The sequence below is a fragment of the Eleutherodactylus coqui genome, chromosome 6 (genome assembly GCF_035609145.1).
Source record: "Eleutherodactylus coqui strain aEleCoq1 chromosome 6, aEleCoq1.hap1, whole genome shotgun sequence".
NCBI classification, from domain to species: domain Eukaryota; kingdom Metazoa; phylum Chordata; class Amphibia; order Anura; family Eleutherodactylidae; genus Eleutherodactylus; species Eleutherodactylus coqui.
In genome coordinates this window covers 92,560,752-92,584,165 of record NC_089842.1, presented here as the reverse complement: position 1 = coordinate 92,584,165, position 23,414 = coordinate 92,560,752, and the positions used below count along the sequence as shown (strand labels likewise).

General features: G+C 39.9%; 1 pseudogene; it reads right to left on the bottom strand.

Annotated features, from left to right (window-relative positions):
* Nucleotides 1–641: 641 nt before the first annotated feature.
* On the bottom strand, nucleotides 642–18,288 carry LOC136633649 (potassium-transporting ATPase alpha chain 2-like; annotated as a pseudogene).
* Nucleotides 18,289–23,414: the final 5,126 nt, after the last annotated feature.

Here is a 23,414-nt window from a genome sequence, read left to right as displayed (position 1 = left end):
GCAAGAGCTCCAAAACATCCACTGATGTAGTCTACTCAAATAAGCTTCTATTCTCTCATTTCTAGCCTATTAGGCCATGTGAAAGTATTTAGTATTCTGTGTTACATTTGCTATTCAAGGATTAATATTTAGTCTGACTGAGCTGTCCTTGTAGTAGAAACAGCGTTTTCTAAAGACCATATTTAGTCATTGTATCCGTAGTCTTTCACTCTTATCAATGTAACTGATGTAAGCGGCACGTCATAATTTATTCATTCATCGGTGTTAGAATTTGTATGATTTGCTACTTTCTAAGGAGTTGTCCACCATGACTGGACACTATACTTTTCTTTGTCCTACTTTGCACTTTAAATGAAGTTAACTGGGCTGGCTCGGCAAAAAAGAGCAGAGTGGTGACTTCACACAGTTGATGTCTTTCTCCGATCATCCTCGTTAATTAATTTGGACACATGAGAGAATTCCCATCCTAATAGTCTTATTGCTGATTCTAAATTTAAAGGAGAACTCCTACAGCCACAATAGTAACTGCTCAGTTTATCTACAATACTTTTACTATACTATATGTAGGGTGTTGTCTATTTCTACAACATAAAAAACAACAAATCACAACTATTTAAAATTAAATTTATTTATTTATTTACATTACGTGACTAATTATATACAATTATACAATATGTACATTCAAAAATTTCCAATAATGGGGCATCTTCATTCAAGCGTGAAGGATCTTTAATAATAAAGCTCCTTATCCACCCAACCTGAAATAAACAAGAAATTGAGAATGAATAACCACTCACAAGTTGATGTATGACATCTTCTCTGATCATAGTTGATGTTTTTAAATCTTTACCTTTCTACATTTAGACCTTTGCTGCTGGCCAAGTGGTGGTCATTAGGAGGTCAAGACCAAATTTAATCTAATTTCGTGTTATGGGCAAACTGTAGATGAACGAGGAAGTCTCATTCAAGGTGTATCTTGAATACAGTCAGGTTTTCCTAAATACTATTTGAGAGAATCAAACTAATCCTATATTAGTAATATAATTAGCTTATAATTCCCATAAATGGATAGACAAGACCACCTAATACGTCTTGTAAGTAGGGAAGATGAGCATCAGTTTTTTAACAACCTTCGGCAATGACAGCTCAATATGAAACATAAGAGCAGCTTGGCAGGTATTTGACCATCCATATCTGTCATTACTACATGCTGTAATGGAGCCATCGTGACCTAAAGGCCTACAACCAATGTTCTCTGAAAGTGTCTAGATACCCATGTGTATACAGTGGTCTACAATGATATGGTACAAAGTTTCATATTGTAAATACTTACTGCCGGGGAAACGTCTTATGAGAAGTTTTCAAATTTCATCATAAACTAAGAAGAGAAATGTATATTGGATTCCAACAAACCAGTATTCGATTCTGTGGGAAAGTGTCACATTTGATTCTGATTTAACGAAATGATGGTGAGGCAGCTGAAATATGCACATATCATATGGTAAAGTCTGCAATTTTGGGGATAGCATATTACTTCTGACTTTACACAGTGACTTAGGGTAGATGGCTACTGCAATGTCAACATCACAATCAAGACCTATTCTACTTCTAGTATTGCATCTTATCAGTCATGAAGGGGACTATCACACCAACTGATGGGCAACCAACTCCTGCTGTACGATCATCTGATTAAAGGATAGCACCAAGAGTTGATGCTTAAAATATATAACCTTAGCCACTACCATGGTGACATAACTGATTGTACTATTGGTGTCTAATGCCCAGTATTATCATTGAGCTGCATGTCACATTTTCAATGATATTTGATATTGTATGTCCATGGGTAGGTTCAACTTCAAGGGTAAAATGGGCTGTTGCATGGATCAGGGTATGAATTCTACTTCTGCTATCATTGTAATATGGTATCTACTACTTCTCCATATAGTAATACTTACCGAATGGGCATAAAGTGCAAGCCTTCATTCAGCCCAGGGATGTAACAGAGGCCTACCCCAATGACTACTTATGAGAGTAAGCCCAAGAAGATGATTTTGTTCCTGTGGAAATAAAAATGAGTATAAAGCAAGGAAATACCAGATAGTTTTTGTCTTTTTAGTACTGCCTTTGTGCCAGGGATAGCACTGTTGTATTGTAAGTTAGCTCCAAAGGTTGTCCCTTTGTGATTCAGCTGTGTTGGCTCCTCTTCTGGGAAACCCCTGCTTAAACATAATATGAACATAACATTACATCTTACAGATAGAAGTTCCATAAACTAACTGACTCACCTGAAAAAATTCTTGGTCATCAGGGTGTTCCTTCTCGTTTTTCGGATAAGTATGTTCATCATCTGGCAGACCACAATACTGATAAAGAAAGCCGAGTAGCAGTACCACTCCTGGTTGAGATGCTGTACATAGGTCTGCAAAATAGAGACAAGATTATACAGGTTACTTTGTTTTAAAGTATTCATAATTTGCCTATGATGTCACTGCAAAAATATACATTGCTGGTTGTGCTGGGACTTGAGCAATGATTAGTGTCAACAATGTCACCATTCAAGCTAGTGAGGCCTAATTTGATGTTACTGTAGGACTTTAGGTGCAGAAAAAAACGGCTCTTTGGCAGACCTTATTAAAGGTCTTCCTTTCCATGGAAATGATACTGATATCAGCACTATAGCTTGGCTTTCCTTAATCCAATGCGAAATGTTCAGTTTACTATTCTAGGCAAGGTAAAATAACTTGTTGGCGGAAACCAGCATGCATTGCACATGCCACACCAAAACCCCTCTTGGCTATACCCCTGCTATATAAGATATATTGCAGCTGAAAAGTGCAACAACCATTTCAGGGAATGTAGAGGTGTAGTTCTACAATAGTTGGAGAGCTGCATTATACTACAAAGACTACTGAATTATAGCAATTGACTATCTCCTCAGTGCAGTTGTCCATAAATATGAAAGTCTATCCCTAATAGGTTGCCTATCTTCTTGTTCCGCATGCTCACCCATTCCTGCCCATAACTGTCTTCTAGCTCATTGGTGTTTTTGTCCTCCCATAGAACTCGGAGTCCAAGTAGTGTAGCTGGAAGGTATCCTTGTTGAGCCATAACTGTGAAATAATTCACAAAACCGGCATAGGTTTCCATTGCAGCTGTGGGGCAAATAATACATGCACATGTAAGCCTCTTGGTATGGGATCTCTTTGCATTGTGGTCGTTTGATTTGACAATAAAAACGTAAGTTTCATAATAGATTTTTCTTACCTATGTGAAAGTAGGAATATGACAACAACTGCATGTTCACCAGTCGCTCTTTGAGTGGGTTACGTGGCTTTCTGGTCATGATATCATTTTCTGCTTTCTCATACGCTAAGGCAATGGAAGGAATCTGAGGGAGTCAGAGAAAATTAGTGACGTTAAGAAATTTGCCAATCATAGTAAATTACATGTCGGTTGAGAAGATGCTAGGTTATTTGTAGACTATTCCTTCCAAGGAGGTCACCTGAACTAAGTCATGGGCATGCAATGTGTATTGATGCATGAAATTCACATATATGTTCCAAAATGTGAACTTACAATATCAGTTCCCAGCTCTATAAAGAGGATGGTGATGGTTCCTAAGGGCAAGGGGCAGCTAATGATAACATAGACCATTAAAGGGATCATCTCCAGAATGTTCTTGGTCACAGTGTATGAAATGGACTTCTTCAGGTTGTCAAATATCAAGCGCCCTGAGAGGAGAATGATATTTATAAGTTATTAGGAAAAATTGCCAAAAATGGCAGAAATATATATAGAAATGTGTTTGTGTTCCAGAAAATGAGCCATATTCGCCCTTCTCAAAAACATATCTGGCTGTAAGGGCTCTCTTATATGGAAAGATTATCAGTGTATCGCTAGATCATGCAAAACTGAGCAATAATCGTTCTCTGTAAACACTGCCAGCGACTGAAAAACAAATGATAATTCATTCGCTTATTGCTCAGTTTAAAAATCAAGTGATGATTGACCTGTATAATCAGGCAGCCGTTCATCAATGAACCACTGCCGGTTTACTCTGAATGGAGGTGGATGACCAAAAGGGATCTCCAGCACGGTCTGCCCCCATGCAGTAAGCACAGGATTGTTAATCATTGGGATGACTGTTGGAGGTTTAAGTGTCCAACAGTCGCCCCATGTAAAGGGATCCTAAGGACCTCAAAGTGAACCCTCCCTTCCATTCATTACAACAGGAACCCTCCCCCACTAGTAAGTCTAGAATAAAAAGTTAGATGCACTAAGTTCTACCTTTAACAAAAGCCCCACTCTTTATCTACCTATTAGCCAAAATTAGAAGAAATGAAGAGGAAAATCTCTGCAACATTTCTACAAGGTTCTTTGTTTCAAGGGAATGTAGAAGTACAAACTGACAACACTAAGAACCAGTCTTTCTTGCTTCATTTACCACTCATCTCTATGGTTAGCTTCTCTTAAAATAGGGTACAATACTAGAATGATGCATTTTATCTTGGAAAAGGAATGGTTTACTTTTAAACCAATTTACTAATGCATAGAGCGCAAAAATAAAAGATCCTTCTTGGGCTCTTTGGGACGTTGAAACCCTTTTATTCCCAAAGCAGCCATCTTACCTTCTTCCACACCAGTGACAATAGAAGCAAAGTTATCATCCAGAAGAATCATATCAGCTGAATGTTTGGCAGCATCCGATCCAGCAATACCCATCGCCACCCCAATATCGGCTTTCTTCAATGCAGGGGAGTCACTCACACCATCTCCTGTCACAGCCACAATGGCCCCCTGATGGTTGGAGATATTGTGTTCTTAGTATATTCATCTTAAAGTCAACTTTGAGTTACAATTATCTATGCGTTAAGACTGTAATGGAACTTACCAGTCTCTGACAACCTTCAACAATGAGAAGCTTTTGTTGGGGTGAGGTCCGGGCAAACACAATTTCTGTGAGATATCTTAAGATGTCATGCAGTTCATCTAATTCCATGTCAATGATTTCACTTCCATTCACTACAATGGCGCAGGCATCTCTAATTTGAAGTGAACCGGTTAATATGCTAAGAAAACTTTAGCTGTAGATTAAAGAGATTCTGACAGTATTTAACATGGCTGCAGCATGGACACTCTCTGTGCACTATAAGGGTGCACTGTACAATATACAGAGAGTGGGGGGACGGGAGGGGGACATACATGGACCTAAAGGCTGCTGCAGTGTTCACATGCACATCCACAAGTATCGTAGTGGGTAAAATGTAAGGTTTTCCTTTAAATTTAAGCAATTCAAAAGCTTTATTCTTCTTTACAAATAGAGCTAAATAAAAAAGCAGACAGCCCAAAGATTAGAAAACAGATAGTTACAGAATTTGATGTGGATTTTTAAGCTGGTTGTGTAGTAACCCAGATGTGTCACCACATAATTGTACTGATAATTCTGGGAAATTGTATAAATGTGACTTCAAATCTGCTTTTAATTCATGAAATGTCTCATCTTGAAAGTGGGGGCTAGCATAGAGTTCAGTTTAGAAAAGCATAGTGTCACAACCTTCCACCGATCAGCCAATCAGCATTGGGTAAGTGGGAAGAGAAAAGTTATAAAAGTTGTTGTAGTGTTCCAGAAGTTTCAGTATAATAGAGAGCGCCACAGGTCGGTGTGATCCAAGGCTGGTGGAATATGTATAGACAATCACAGTGAATCCTTTCCTCAAAACTCCGATCCTCTGAGTCAAAGGAGAGCTGCAGATACAAACCAGGGGGTCTGGAGCCAGAACTCCCCCAGGTATAACAGAAAATAGGCTGTCACCTTTCTCAAGCCATATAAACACACATACAATACATACATTTATACATAATACACAATGAGAACATACCCTTCACATGCTTGTCAGTGCCGTGTTCCCTACGTCTCGGAGGGTAGGCGTATGTTGATGACGTCAAAATCGTCATTGAGCATCAATAATCTGGCTAGTAATAATGAGATTGTAATAAAAATGCGGATAAAGGAGGATCCATTGTCATAATGGATCGTGATTACTATGACATGGAGGCAAAACCCATTTTGAGTGATGGGAGATATTATCGAAAACTCGATGAGGACCCAACACAGAAATTCATAATAGAACTAAAGAATCTGGTGGAGGACGCTTTTGAAAGAAAATGCTTGACTAAAGATGAAAAGAATTTTTTATCAACTAAACAACCAGAAGTGCCCTACTTTTATTTCTTACCAAAAGTGCATAAGGATAAAAAAGGACCACCTGGAAGACCCATAATATCAGGGATAGGGTCCCTCACTTGCAATTTGTCTGAATACATTGACCATATATTACAGAAAATAGTGATAACCTTACCCGCATATTTGAAAGACACGGGGGATTTTCTACAAAAACTAAAAGATGTTTTGTGGGAATCAGGATATATCCTCTGCACCTTAGATGTTACATCACTGTATTCGAATATCCCACATGATGCAGGTTTAATAGCAGTGGACTCATTCCTTGAGAAGGAAAATCGAATGCCCACCCGACAAAGATTTTATCCTGGAGGGCATTAAGTTTATTTTGGATCATAACTATTTTACGTTCAATAAACAATTTTATATTCAAGAGAGGGGGACCACGATGGGCACCAAATTCGCACCGGCTTATGCGAATTTGTTTATGGGTGCCTTCGAAGAAAGTATAGACAAACAAAATATTGTATTATACCAGCGCTTTATAGATGATATCATCCTTATATGGAAGGGTAATGAGTTAGATCTGATACACTTTATTTCTCAGCTGAACAACAATGATTGCGCTCTTCAGTTTACGGCTAATTATAGTGAAACTTTTGCTACTGTTCTTGATATTGACATCTCTATCAATGACAATCAAATCCAGACGATTACACATTTTAAAAAAACAGATATGAACAGCTATTTAGATTATAAGAACTGTCATGCTAAAATCTGGAAAAATAACATCCCTTTTGGGCAGTTTTTAAGAGTCAAAAGGAACTGTACCAAAACAGAAGACTTCGCAAGACAAGCAGTAATCCTGAAGAAGCGTATTCTAGAGAAAGGGTATCCAATGAGTCTCGTTGAAGCAGCATACGAGAAAGCTCTTGCACATAGTATACCAACAAAAATTGTAAAAGAGTAGAGAGGGTGATTATAGATGAAAAGGGCAAGAAAACTATTAGATTCATCACCAAGTACAATAATCAACATAACCATATATGTAAAATTTTATATAAACATTGGAACCTTCTGAAAGAAGATCCTTTCTTACAGAAGATCTTACCCATCAATCCCTGCATCACCTTCCGGAGAAATAGAACTATAAAAAATATGGTAGCCCCCTCCTTGCCCGTACAGTACAGAAAGAAAATAAAAGGAATGAATATTGAAAAATCTAAATTTTTGAACCAAAGTTCTTTGAAAGGATCGTATAAATGTGGCCACGCTCGATGTAAGTGCTGTCAGTCCATCGTACATGCGAGAAAAGAAATTGCGATTAGTCCTGACAAATCTACATATAAAATTAGTTCCTTCTTGAACTGTAGCAGCTCTTATATTATATATCTCCTTGAATGCCCCTGTGGCCTCAGATATATAGGCCGCACTATAAACCCCCTACGTATCCGGCTAAATAAGCATCGTTGTAATATTCGAAAGGGCTTCTTGAAACATGGCGTATCAAGACCTTTTCTGGAGAAACACAACAGGGACCCTTCGGGTCTCAGGGTCACACCAGTGGAAAAGATAAAAATAGGCTCAGCTTCACTTCTGAAAACCAGGGAAATGTACTGGATCTTTAAATTAAAAACACTAATGCCCAATGGCCTCAACGAAGTTTTAGAGAAGATCTGACCAGTACCAGAGGCCTTTTATATAAATTTTACAATATAAATTTTACTGTTTTAACTTATGTATTTCTAGATTAATTAATTGAATTCATTTTAGAGAGATGTTATATTTTATTATACATTTTTGCATAGATATTGTGAGGGTATGTATTATAATGTATTTAGAAAGTTTATTATGAGAACACTAGTTTTAGAGGGATTATGCATGCATTTTATTCAGCATTGGAACTCTATTTATATATCGTGGGTTCTAGACATTATATATTTATATATATATATATATATATATATATATATATATATATATATATATATATATATATATAATTTATTTATTTACTTATTATTCACCAATGGTCACTATTTTGTAGCCCTACTTATAGCCTGGACTAGTAATATATCAATCAAACCGCCCTGCTAGTATCCTTTTTCATTGATATCACATGATCGGCACCGCATGATGGGTGCCGTGGCAACATGAAGCTACTCGTTGAGCTCTGAATACACGGCCTTACGTCACCATAAGGGCGTGAGTGATTAATCACGTGTCTTAATGACGCTTTCTAAACACACCCCCCTCGTCATGTGAGTCAACATTACATAACCCCACATGATCATCCTTTGGCCATTATTGCTACATCGAGGTGGCTTAGTGATGCGATTTGGATTAAAATACATCCGTTTCGCTAATACATAGCCTTTAAATCATGACTATTTAGTCTGTCATCTGAGGGGCGTGTCCCAGGATCAGGTGACACGATGCCGGGGAGCGTCATGAAACTCCGCCCCCTGTCCTCGGCACTATTGATAGAGGAGGATTAGGTTATGGAATGACACGGAATGCTTCACGTGACTCCACCCCCTCCGCTCGGCGATCAGACAGTGCTTTCACCGTCTGGGGTGTATAGCATTGAGCAAACTTCTATATGATGTACTAGGGCTACGTTAATAGGGGTTATCCCGCCTCATGGAAGCCCTGATCTGTTAGTATAGTGCACGGAGATCTTTTACACGTCATGGAGCTCCGCCCCCATGCTCTATGACGATTTTGACGTCATCAACATACGCCTACCCTCCGAGACGCAGGGAACACGGCACTGACAAACATGTGAAGGGTATGTTCTCATTGTGTATTATGTATAAATGTATGTATTGTATATGTGTCTGTTTATATGGCTTGAGAAAGGTGCTGTATATTGCACTGAAACGCGTTGCCTGATTAAAGTATCCCATTTTTCACTGTGTCCGGGAACATAGTTCTCTACCCTGTGGAAGACACTCATCGGAGGGGGCATTTGTGCATCATACTCCCCTCCTTTCAAGTAAGTGTTACAACAAATTATTTCTTGCACGTGAAGTTGTCCTCAGCTTTTACTCCCTATTGAGCACGGATTTTTTTTCTGACACCCTATTTTCTGAAGTTTCAGTATAGTAGAGTACGGAGTACAAAGGAGGAGTAGGAAGTTGTGTCATCCAAGACAGCTGGTTCAGGGGACAGATCCTCACAGTCCCTAATAGCCATTTTTGAATTTGACTTCTGCAGGATAAAGGGTGCATAGTGCAGGTTGAAGATTTCCCAGGCCATTGTGAGAAACCTACATCAGCAGTATGAGAGCAAATAAGAAGACAGCAGCACTTACAGTGATCTTCAGGACAGAACTTTAGAAGCTTGGATTGTAAAAGACTTTTGCTATCTTCTGGATGCTGTATGAATGTGAGTTAACTGTTACCCTTTCTGCCTCCATGGACACTTCAATTTGGGGTATCATGCTACAGCAAGACATCACAAGACGCAGAGACCACCCTTTACCATCAAGCACCAACTTTTCAATGTAGTGTAGCCAGGTGAAAGATGGGACTTATACCTTAACAACCACCATGATTATCCCCTCCCATTCTGGCGCACAACAGTTCCACATCGTAAGCTTTACTAGATGTGTGAGCCAAGCCTTAAACTATCGATAGTTGACTGAGAAAATAGTAAATCACATCACCTGGGATTAACTCTTTCAACAGGGATTCCTAATCTGCTAGCAATATCTTCCACCGTCTCGCCTGTACTTGAGATAATGCCAACACTTCTTGCAATTGCTTTCACTGTGATTGGGTGATCTCCTGTCACCATAATAACCTACCATCAATAAAAGAGAGGATCAGATATTTTTTATTGATTATCATATCCAGTTATCACTGTGATCATTGTTTGGATATATTTACCTTAATGCCTGAACTACGACACTTCATAACTGCATCAGGAACAGTAGAACGAGGTGGGTCAATCATGGAGATGAGGCCACAAAGCATAAATTATCTAGTGGAAAATTTCCATTTTCTGCACTAAAAGGGTAACCAGACCCATAGAAAGAAGGAAGCATGAATTGACAAAAACCTGTGGAAGAAACAGAATGTAGAAATAGTTATCCTGAAGGACTTGCAGATATATAGTCTAACAAAGAAACAGAATCCAAGGAGCATTCATTCTATGTTGTATAGAAATTTCTAGAGTGTCAATGAAACGTTGCATATACCCACCAAGTACTCTCTCTCCTAGACTCCCCAGGGCCTTATACGCTGTCTGAAAGTTCTCTTTCATTTCCTCATCCAATGGATATTCCTGTCCTTCTATCATGATGGTGCTACATCTATCCAAGATTCGTTCTGGGGCACCTTTCATCACTAGCAAGTAACTATGCTCAGGAGAATCTTCTAGCTTATGAATGGAGACCTAAGTAGTAAGGAGAAAGACATCAACACTGAGTAAACATTCCCATTAATGAAGAATAGCAGAACTTGGGTACTGGTCCATCAATTACCTGGTACTTGTTGCTGGAATTAAAAGGGATTTCAAATACTTTCTCATTCTTTTGTTTTCTCTCTATGACTTTTCCCAAAACATTCTCTGAATTTTAATAAAGCTGCTTCTGAGGCATCTCCATTGACTGTTATCTGCATGAAAAAGGAAACCGATAAGATACCAAACTTTTATAATGGGATTTGACTTTGATCAATAGGGGTCTGACTTCTCAAACCCTTGGTGAATAGTGGCTAGCTAGAATTTTCCACTGCAGCATCCACGTAATACATGAATGGGCCAAGTCAATCAGAACAGCTGTCACTATTTCAGAGTGGCTCTTCCTTCTGTTTTATAGATGGCAAGCGGGGGATCCCCTCTGACATCCATATAGCCTAATGGGACATTTGGCAGACGCTGTCTTCATGAAACAACACTTTTATTCTCTTTAATATAGGTGCAAGATAGATAGATATTGAATAGATAATGATAGATATTAGAGAGATAGATATACCTTGCTTATGGGCAGGTCTTTCTGATCCGCATTGAATTCTGCTCGGTTGCATAGGGTGGCAATTTTACCCAATGCATGCCAAGATTGGGAACTTTGGTCAAACAATTCACCTGGAGAGAATAATAAGCAATGGTTATCTTATAGCAGTCTAGCCTGTTGTGTGAAGACAATTATTTAAGGTGCCATGATTAGAGATTGATGGGTTCATACCTGTCTGATCTTCACTGGTATCTGCATTATGGATCAAATTCTCAAACCACATATGTGCCACAGTCATACGGTTCTGGGTGAGAGTCCCAGTCTTGTCAGAGCAAATGACTGAAGTGGACCCAAGAGTCTCAACAGCTTCCAGGTTCTTCACCAAGCAGTTCTTCTTTGCCATACGCTTTGCAGTCAATGATAGACAAACCTAGATGGTACACATGGCATTAGGAAAGCCAAATAGTATTCAAAAGCAATGGTTGACAAAGGTAATAACCTATTTATGAGCTTATTAACAGGTGCTACTTACGGTTACAGTTGCCAGTAGTCCCTCAGGCACATATGCTACCACAATACCAATGCAGAATATTATGGAATTGAGGGGACTATATCCCATAGAGACAGAGATAATGAAGAAAAGTATGCCAACGCCCACTGATCAGGTGCACAAAGTGCTCAATCTCCAAGGCAATGGGTGTCTTCTGATTTCCAACTTGTGAAGCCAGCGATGCAATCCGTCCAATGACTGTACGATCACCTGTGTTAATTACTATACCGCATGCGGTCCCTGTAGAGAAAACAAACTATTAAGTTGGGTTTTAGTCCCTGTGCAGCACATACGGATCATCTTAGGTACTACTACTTGGTGCATAATTTGAAGAGTTTAAATCAGAGCATCTTTGGATATTGATTTTATAGCTAACCTTCCAAGCAAGTCGTGGAATAGAAGCCCAGGTTCTTCGTCTCTAAGGGGTTTTCATCTGTGCAATCCACACCACGAGTTTGTGGCTCTGATTCTCCAGTGAGCGATGAGTTATCAACCTACACATCAAGAGCAATAGGTCATTCTCATGTATTCTAAGACTATCTTCCAACTATTACCATAGTGTCATTTTATATTGAATGTAAAAGTGTTGTCTTCATTTTTCTCACCTTGCAACCCTGACTCTCAAGAATACGTAAATCAGACGGAATTTTATCTCCACCTTTAACAAATACTATGTCCCCCACAACAAGGTGTTCTGCTATCATCTCAATACGCTTGCCATTACGAAGAACCAAGGCTTGCTAAATCAACAAAGACATGTATTAGAAACAAAAACTCATCAAGTGTAATGTCTAAACTTTGCAGCAAAGCTTCTTACCTGAGGCACCATGTTCTTAAAGCCAGCCATAATGTTGGTACTTTTAGTTTCTTGGTAATAAGCAAAGAGCGCAGTCATCACCACTACTGCAATCAGGATGATAGCTAACCAAAGCTGAAGACATAGAGGAAATGCAATTCAATAACTGACACAATACGCAATCACAGTAGTCATGATACATGATTAAAGATCTACGTGGTAAAATTCACTGGTTTTCTTACATTGTCTTTGGCAACAGTGGGATCTTGTGCAACTTGAAGGCCATATGCAAGAAAGCACAACGCAGCTGAAATCCAGAAGACGATGGAGAAACCACCGGCCATTAGCATCAAAAATTTCACAATTTCCGGGGTTCCTTTTGGAGGGGAAAGCTTATTAGGTCCATCTCGGGTGAGAAGTTCTTGGGCAGCTATAGTGCTCAGACCCTTGAAGATAAAGCTAATTTGTCAAAATATTGTGCACCTTGGGAGTAAGGACAATACATGAGACCATCAAATGATCAAATTGTAAAATTACCTCTTTGATATTTACTGAATATTTCTTTTCCAGTTCCTCAGAATTCAACTTGTGGTCAGACTGGAAAAAGAAAATATGTAGTCAATACTGCACACAATTAAGATTTATTAAAAAAAAGTGTTTTCTACTCTATGCATTGTAGGAGCAAAATCCTCCAACTTTATTAGGGGCCCATGTCTCTTAACAAATTTGCCACATCTTTCACTGAAACTGAACAATAAGCAAGTCGAGCTTTTGCATGGTAATTTGTGCAAGTATTTTTTGCAAAAATCTTAGTTTCGAGGAGGATCTACCCCTCCTGCTAAACCTTGACCACTTTCTCGCTACCTTTGAAAAGTGGCTAGAAGTGTAATAAGTCACAAATTATGGTGCAAATATGCTGTGAGTCCTAATTTGTCACTTTTCTACAGCATAAAAGTGGTGGAGAGGCGTTGATAAATTCTTCCCTATGGCTATAATTTAGTCATTATTTTGACCAGATCCACACTCTGTCCTAGATTTATTATATACTAAATGATATTATTGTAGTTATTACATAATTCTTTAGCTTTGTCTTCTCTGCTCAGTAACTAATAAGGTCCTACTGAGTCGGTCAGTTTGGTAGAATCATGTTTAAACCCACAGAACAGGGTCATGACCTATGAGAACTCCCTGTACTTCAATACATTCTGTTTTCTTGCCATCACTTACAATCTCCAACTCCTTTTTCAAATTTTCTACTTTCTTCTCTTTGCTCTTTTTTTTGAGCCCAGCAAATAATTTATCCTTGGTTTTCTCTCTTTTCGGTTCTTCATCTATGGGTATGGAGTAAATACCAGGTGGCTCCTATAAATGAGAGAAGCAAACACACAATTGAAACAGTCTAGATATTATACTCACCATTAGGGTGACTGTCTTTACAGTTAAAGTATTATATTGTAACATGGAGTATTTTGCATCAAGACTAGGTGAAGTATTTCTTGTTTAATGCAAAGTTCATACTATTAATCTGCCTATTAATTTCATTATCTATCCATCTAATATGTATCTATCTATTCATCTATGTATCGGATAGATAGGTAGGATAAGTGAGATTAGATATTTAGATGATAGATAACTATTCAACAGAGGACGATGGATATTACAGGTCTAGCTAATATCTAACAGAATCTAATATATATTTCAGATAGACCTGTATTAGATAAATAAATATTATCTAATCAATTTATCTAATCTATCTGATAGACAAATAGATATGAGTACATATAGATAGATAAGATATTAGATAATTATTTAATAAATGTCTAACATAAATACATAGATTCTATTTGATAGATAATATACTGTATATTAAAAATCTATCTTACTGCTACATATTAAATAGACTATGGTTAGCAGATGGATAGATGAGATAGATGATATTTGTCAGATAGATATTTATCTGATAAATTCTATATTACATAGATTCTGACTGAGATTCTGACTGACTTATACACTGTATATTAGGTGTATATTTGATGCAATCTATCTAATAAGAGATATTAGATCTAACATACAGTAGATTATCTATCAAATAGAATCTATGTTACTGGTAGATATTAAATAGATGATGATGAAAGATAGATATTAGATGCCATCTATACGGTAGATATTAGATAAATATTATCTAATATCATCTATTCATCATATAGATTCTCTCTAATATATCATCTATTTTACTGCTAGATATTAGATGATTATCAGATAGTTATGAACAGAAGTGTAACTAAAGGCTTAGATGCCCAGGTGCAAAAGTTAAGCTGTGGCCCCCCTATCCTTCATCTGTACCCATACCCAGAGGCGTAACGTGCAGATTCAGGGCCCCAATGCAAAACCTGTAACAGGGCTCCCCAACTATAATGCTTTATTCATAGTACTGGGCTCCCTATATGGAGAAGAAAGGCCTTATGAGCCCCCTAAGGCTGGGTTAACATGGGATGGAAATCCCACAGAAATCTCGCAAAATATATGCAGCGGTACCGCATGGAAATTTCACAAGATTTCCGCAGTTCGAATTCCCATGGGATTAGGCACGGGTTTTCAAGCAGCTTATTCCGCTGCAGCCAGCTCTTCCCCATAGAGAGGAGAGATGGCCTGAGTGGAAATGTTGATACAATTGACATGCTGTGGCTTTGATTTCCGGGCTACATGTCAATTTCTGCGCAGCTTGGCCACAAATCTCATCCACTTTGCCGCTTTAAAAATTGCCGGCGGAATTTCGGTGTAGAAAGTCTGCACGGAAATTCTGCAGCAATTCCACCCCGTGTGAACCCAGCCTAAGGCTCCTGGGCCCAGGTGCAACCGCATCCCCCATAGTTATGCCCTGAATATGAGTAAAATGTAGATGTCTGTAGTAATTCAGTCTCATAAATAAGATGTATATATAATATCTCTCTTTCCATATATTTCTAGCTTTATATAGAACAGTAAGGGTCGGCTAAATTCTTAAACTGAAAGACATTTTGCAGATCTACTAGAAGTGCACTTAGCTGAGAAGACATCCTTGCAGGGCTGGATATTCAGACTAGGTCAATGTGCTGCAGGAAGGCTGATGCGGGGTGCTGCAGGAGTGGAGCTGCCTAATCCTAGCAGTTAACTGATGGAGGATGCCATACCTCTGAGGGATCAACCCATATCTTATATATTGAGTGGCCCTGCCCACTGTCCCCACCTCCAGGTAATGAACTCATTAGATTTTGGATCTAGCTATACCAGGTTTCCTCCAGATAAACCAGTATTTCTTTTTCTTTACACAAACGTATTGAGATGCTGATTTCCAAGATGCACCTGAGGCAGACGAGAGTAACAGGAAATACTACACTACAATATCCTAAAAAGGCATTTATAGTAATATCTGTATTGGCTGAGGGTTCACATTTTTAGGGCATGCATGTGTTTTAGACCCATTATACGCCCATGATAATCACTGCCGCATAGTGGGACAAAACGAAACCATTGATTTCAAATGATTTCAGTGGATTCGCTTTTACTATTGGGATTCTTCCCTGTTAATTGTATGAGCAAGAAAAGATAGGACTTGCTCTTTCCCGCACGAAATATTAACTACATGCGGGAAAGCTATGGCAGGACCTTTCATCTCGCTAGTTTTTTTTTTTTTTTTCAAACTCCTGCGCTATGGTGTGGAGTTCGTACGGCCAGGGAAAATCCTCAATCATGCCAACTATGCTCTGTGCCAGTGAGCGTAGGTGCGCATACGGCCATCTGAAACCACCCTCAAACATATAGGCATGAATATGTAGCCTGATAGAGGGAACTGCAACTTTGTATGTGAAGGTTGAAAATAAATTAAACAATCACTGCATTAGGCCTCGTTTAGATGAACGCTGTTTTCGCCCTGCTAATAAGCAGCAAGAAATCAGCGCAACTATAGTCCTGAAAAAAATGCGTGAACGGGTGACTTCAAGCTCTGTGAAGTCACCCGTTCACACGATCCAAGGTGCTTACTGCGTGCTGTTAAGGCTCCCATAGGAGTGTATGGAAAGCACGCAGGGAAGATAGAACATGCGAGTGCAAAGTGTCCTATCTTTGTTAGATGTGCTGATTCAGCGCGTCTAACAGTCGGCCATGTTAGCTCTTCTATAGGAACCAACGGGTTCCTATAGAAGCGCGTTTTGAGCGCTGCTTAGCAGGGCTAAAACAGCGCTCATCTGAACGAGGACTTCGGAATACTAAGGCTAACTTCACACGGGCGAGTGTGATATTGGGCCTTGCATCTGCTGCAAAATCGTATATTGGGGAGCCTGATTTCGTGCTTCCCAATATACAATTTTGCAGTAGATGAGAAGGTGTTTTTGTTTTAAAACCGCCTCACATGGCTTTATCGCATTGTTTTCAATAGGAAAACCTCGCATCGCATTGCATGCACCTAGCACATGGTGCAATGCTGCTGCCGGCCCCATTGAAAACAATGGGCAATGTGATGCGAGGTCACACACAGATAGGATGTGCCGTGATTTTTTCCTGCACTGCAATGAGCAAAAAAATCACTCGTGTGTATGACCACTTTCAAAAGGATGGGGTTCCTATTCATGTAAAATTTGTGCAATTTTCTTGCCAGTGTGAAGTCAACCTTTCAAGGCCTTTCTCACACAGGCATTTTTTTTAGAGCATCTAGCCGGCGTTCTTAACGTCCCACTAAAAATTAGGCACTAAGCCTCCATTCATTTCAATGGGGCTTCTTAGGCAAGTATTTTAGCGCAGCATTTAGAACACGTGCTAAAACGGATGCTGTATGTTTTTTTTGGGCGATCCAGCACGTTTTTGACAAGCTGCGTCGCCCATGGCAATGAATGGGGTACATTAGAAGCAGCTTTAAAAAAATCTGCACAGCATTTTACTGGGTTTTTACTGCTGCTTACTATGGCACCGGGACAGGGGAAAATAGTGATGTCATCAGCTTGCTTCGTCTGCGTTGTTACTGCACAAAATATGCAGTATAAATTCAGGCAAACGCTCACAAAAATGCTGTAAAACATTGCGTTGAAAAAATAACAAGTTGGTCCACCTTTTTGGGTGAACACGGCTTTCAGACATTAGTGAACAGATTCCCCAATGAACATCCTCCATACTCAACTCAACCCATGTCCTCTGCAGCAGCTTTTCAGTTGGTGCACATTTTGTGGCTAAATGGGAGCAGAAACTCACAGCCCTTTCAGCATATCCCAAACATGTTTAATGGGGTTACGGCCCAGTGAGTTTGGGCCGTAACCCCATTAAACATGTCGTATTCCTCTAACCATTCCCTAGTGTGAATGCACCCTCATGCTGTTTACACCAAATGCAAACCTAGCCATCCATATGGTTCAGCAGCAACCTTCTGCCATGTGCCATTGACGCATTTCCTGGACCCACGCAAGGCTTTGTTGGAGATGATATGTTATTAGGGACACCCTTGTCATCCTTTGGTTATTGAACTCCAGTTGATGCAAGGTATGCTACATGATCAGTGTGGAAAAATGTCTATTGTTGTATTGCTGAGTCAATTGGCCCACTGTGGCACATCCTTGTTGAGATATCAGATGTGCTACCTGACACTTGCCTCTAGGATCAGCCACATGTGGGTTGCTGCTGTCTGTTCTGTCAGAGGTCTGTCCATGGTTCAACCCATCTTGGCACACTCTTGATACCTTGGAGCAGCCAACAAGTGCAACTATTTCAAAAATACTGGCACCACGCCTCTGGGTACCAACAACTTGCCTGCTGTCAAAATCATCATGTTTAATCATGACTGCCAAATGTTTAATTCCGCTGCACAGAGGGTCACATATTGCCATATTTGGGTGTGCACAATTCAGGGGTATATAGGTGGCAGTGTGCATGACTCCTAGGAATGGGCTCTGATGTAAATCATTTCCTCAATGATTATTGTATTTCATAATATTTTCCTAATTTTAATCTGCATAATTCCAAAATTGAGTTCACACATCAAAGATATTCTTAAAACTGATGGAAGATTAGCTTTGTTGTATATCAATTTGTTTCCTCGCTATATCTGCTGTTATGTTCAAAAAAGGTGGGAAATCCTAATGTAATCTGCATTGGTATTTGTCCACTAATGGCCATATCATACCATACGTAGAAGAGACCCAGTCAATCCTTTTATTGCAAGGAGTGTGGCCTTGCTGAAGAAAATTACACTAAGGGAATAACTGTAGATTGTAAGACTGATATGCTATAAGACTTATCTGCCATTTAGAAGGCTCAAGATGAGTTTTTTTAAAGGGGTTGTCTGGTTACTGGACAACATTCCCCCAGTAGCGCCAACTATGCTAAACTAACAAAATGAGCAGTACGTATCTGTCATCTTCCACCACGATCCAGCCCCGCCATGGTCCTGCTGTTTGTTGTGAAAGATAATGTCACCAAGAGTCAGGTGACTGCTGCAGCCAATCAGAGGCTGAAGTATCATTGCTCTGAACTCTTGGCATCATGACACCCAGTATGTGAGCAGTGATGCCAGGAGAATGGCTGATTCTGCAGCCTCTGATTGGCAGAGGATGGGTAAGTACTGCTCCTTTCTGTTGTTTTAGTACATTGAGCACTCTAGGGGGAATGTTGTCTGATAACTTGACAACCCCTTTAAGAACTCTTCAAGACAGTTCCCCAATCACAAATATTACTATGGACTAGAATGTCAATGAAGTTTGATATAATGGCAAAAAATATGTTCCAATCCGTAAGAAAGGCCTGTTTCACTTTAAAATTGAAAACCGCTTGGACGGAATCCAAGAAAAAACTGGCCTGAATCCATAGGGGTGAATATGTGAAGTTTCCATCCATGTCGGTATTAAAAATTAAATTGAAAAACGAGAGGACGATACATTTCTATTCATCCGCCAACGGAAAACATCAAACACCATAAAAACATGAAACCCCATAAAAATGCAGTAAAACTGTGCTAGAAGCGCACATGCCAATAAAAGGAGTTCTTGTTTGGAAATAGGCCATACTGCATATGTCTTGGACTTCATAACTACTTATTCCTTTTCCAAGTGCCGGCAAAAATTGTGTAGTGCGTGATAAATATACAGCCTGGAAGTCAGTCTTCTCAATGCAGTCGGACATTAATAAATATATATGACCAATCGTGGTACAAAATGACAAACTCAAACTCAACAATGATGCAGGTAACCTGAACCAACAAGAGGGAGAGCCACTCTGGACCTAGTACTAAGCAACAAACCGGAACGTATAAAGGGGGTGCAGGTTGAGGGGCACTTGGGGAACAGTGACCACAATATAATCAACTTCCAGCTGTCAATCAATAGGAAGCCTTATCAAGGAGCGACAAAGAAACTAAACTTTAGTAAAGCAAAATTTGATGAGCTTAGAACTACTATCGGTAACATTAATTGGGACAACATCCTCAAAAATAACAGTACAGAGGACAAATGGGAAAAGTTTAAAAGGATCCTAATCACCTCATGTGAGCAGTTCATTCCCTTTAAAAATAAAAGAAACTCAACTAAAAGGAAACCAATGTGGCTCGACAAGACGGTAAGAGGGGCAATAAACGAAAAAAAGAAAGCGTTCAAACTACTAAAGCAAGAAGGCAGCGAAGAAGCGCTAAAATCATACAGGGAAAAAAACAAAATATGCAAAGATAAGATCAAAACTGCCAAGGAGGAAGCAGAAAGACGGATCGCCAAAGAGAGCAAAAACAACCCGAAGCTATTTTTCAACTATATCAACAGCAAAAGGATTTGCAGGGAGAGCACTGGCCCTTTAAAAAAACAATGCAGGAGAAATCATTGATGATGACGAAGGGAAAGCAAATCTACTAAACAGTTTAAGTGTATTCACAAACGAAAAGGAAATGCCACACGAGATGCAGGGGAATAAAAAGAACCCCTCACAAAATATCTCATACCTAACGCAGGAGGAGGTGCGGAAGCGTGTAAAGAAAACTAAAATTGATAAATCGCCGAGCCCAGATGGATTACACCCAAGGATACTAAGGGAACTAAGTGACGAGATAGCTAGGCCGCTATACCTAATATTTCTAGACACTATCAAGACCGGAGTAGTACCATTGGACTGGCGCATTGCCAACGTGGTTCCAATTTACAAAAAAGGGAGCAAAAGTGAGCCTGGTAACTACAGGCCAGTAAGTCTCACTTCAGTAACGGGAAAAATTTTCGAGGGGATTCTGAGAGACGCCATCGATGAGTACCTCAAGGAGATTAAGGGAATAACTCCTCACCAGCATGGATTCATGAAGGGTCGCTCATGTCAGACAAATCTGATCAGTTTCTACAATGAAGTAAGCTCTAAGCTGGACCAGGGAGAATCTATTGATCTTGTATATCTGGACTTCTCTAAAGCCTTTGACACCGTGCCACATAATAGGCTAATATACAAAATGAGGCAGCTCGGACTGGGTGAAAACATGTGTAAGTGGGTAAAAAATTGGCTCAACGATAGAAAGCAGAGGGTGGTAATAAATGGTTCGTACTCTGATTGGACCACAGTCGCTAGCGGGGTGCCACAGGGTTCAGTATTAGGCCCCACTCTGTTCAACATATTTATTAATGACCTGATAGAGGGGCTGCACAGCAAAATATCAATATTTGCAGATGACACAAAATTATACAATATAATTAATGCAACGGAGGACAATGTGCGGCTACAAACGGACCTGGATAAGATGGGGGCTTGGGCAGAAAAATGGCAAATGAAGTTCAATGTTGAAAAATGTAAGACTATGCACATGGGCAGGAGGAACGGATGTCACAAATATTCACTTAATGGGGTACCGCTGGGGAAAAGTGATATGGAAAAGGATCTAGGGGTATTAGTGGATAATAGACTAAACTGGAGTAACCAATGCCAGTCAGCTGCTGCAAAGGCAAATAAAGTCTTGGGGTGCATTAAAAGAGGTATAGGGGCGAAGGACGAGAACATCATCCTTCCATTATATAAGGCACTTGTCAGGCCTCACATGGAATACTGCGTACAATTCTGGACACCGGTGCTCAGGAAAGATGTCACAGTGCTTGAAGGGGTTCAAAGAAGGGCAACTAAACTAATACATGGAATGACGGGACTGGAATACCCACAGAGGCTATCCAAATTGGGACTATTTACTCTAGAAAAAAGAAGGTTAAGAGGCGACCAAATAACCATGTATAAGTACATGAGGGGACAACACATGGATCTCTCCCGCGATCTGTTTACACCCAGGACCACGACGGTAACAAGAGGACATCCGCTACGATTAGAGGAAAGTAGGTTTCATCACCAACATAGAAAGGGGTTCTTTACTGTAAGAGCAGTTAGACTGTGGAACTCTCTACCGGAGGAAGTGGTGATGGCAAAATCGATAGAGGAGTTTAAAAGGGGACTTGATGTCTTTCTGGAGAAGAAGTATATTACAGGATATAAATATTAGGTTAAGGGTCAATCCTGGTATACAGGCAGGTAGGAACTATTAGGGGTTGATCCAGGGAACAGTCTGATTGCCATTAGGGAGTCGGGAAGGAATTTTTCCCCCAAAAGGGCTAATTGGCTTCTGGCCCTGGGGTTTTTTGCCTTCCTCTGGATCAACACAGTAGGATAGACAGGCTGGACTAGATGGACAATGTCTTCATTCGGCCTTACATACTATGTTACTATGTTACTATGTTACAAAAAAGGGAGCAAAAGTGAGCCTGGTAACTACAGGCCAGTAAGTCTCACTTTAGTAACGGGAAAAATTTTCGAGGGGATTCTGAGAGACGCCATCGATGAGTACCTTAAGGAGAATAAGGGAATAACTCCTCACCAGCATGGATTCATGAAGGGTCGCTCATGTCAGACAAATCTGATCAGTTTCTACGATAAAGTAAGCTCTAAGCTGGACCAGGGAGAATCTATTGATCTTGTATATCTGGACTTCTCTAAAGCCTTTGACACCGTGCCACATAATAGGCTAATATACAAAATGAGGCAGTTCGGACTGGGCGAAAACGTTTCAGTGGGTAAAAAATTGGCTCAATGATAGAAAGCAGAGGGTGGTAATAAATGGTTCGTACTCTGATTGGACCACATTCGCTAGCGGGGTGCCACAGGGTTCAGTATTAGGCCCCACTCTGTTCAACATATTTATCAATGACCTGATAGAGGGGCTGCACAGCAAAATATCAATATTTGCAGATGACACAATTATACAATATAATTAATGGAACGAAGGACAATGTGCGGCTACAAACGGACCTGGATAAGCTGGGGGCTTGGGCAGGAAAATGGCAAATGAAGTTCAATGTTGAAAAATGTAAGATTATGCACATGGGCAGGAGAAACGGATGTCACCAATATTCACTTAATGGGGTACCGCTGGGGAAAAGTGATATGGAAAGGATCTGGGGGTATTAGTGGATAATAGACTAAACTGGAGTAACCAATGCCAGTCAGCTGCTGCAAAGGCAAATAAAGTCTTGGGGTGCATCAAAAGAGGTATAGGGGCGAAGGACGAGAACATTATCCTTCCATTATATAAGGCACTTGTCAGGCCTCACATGGAATACTGCGTACAATTCTGGTCACCGGTGCTCAGGAAAGATGTCACAGTGCTTGAGGGGGTTCAAAGAAGGGCAACTAAACTAATAAATGGAATGACGGGACTGGAATACCCAGAGAAGCTATCCAAATTGGGACTATTTACTCTAGAAAAAAGGTTAAGAGGCGACCAAATAACCATGTATAAGTACATGAGGGGACAATACAAGGATCTCTCCCGTGATCTGTTTACACCCAGGACCATGACGGTAACAAGAGGACATCCGCTACGATTAGAGGAAAGTAGGTTTCATTACCAACATAGAAGGGGATTCTTTACTGTAAGAGCAGTTAGACTGTGGAACTCTCTACCGGA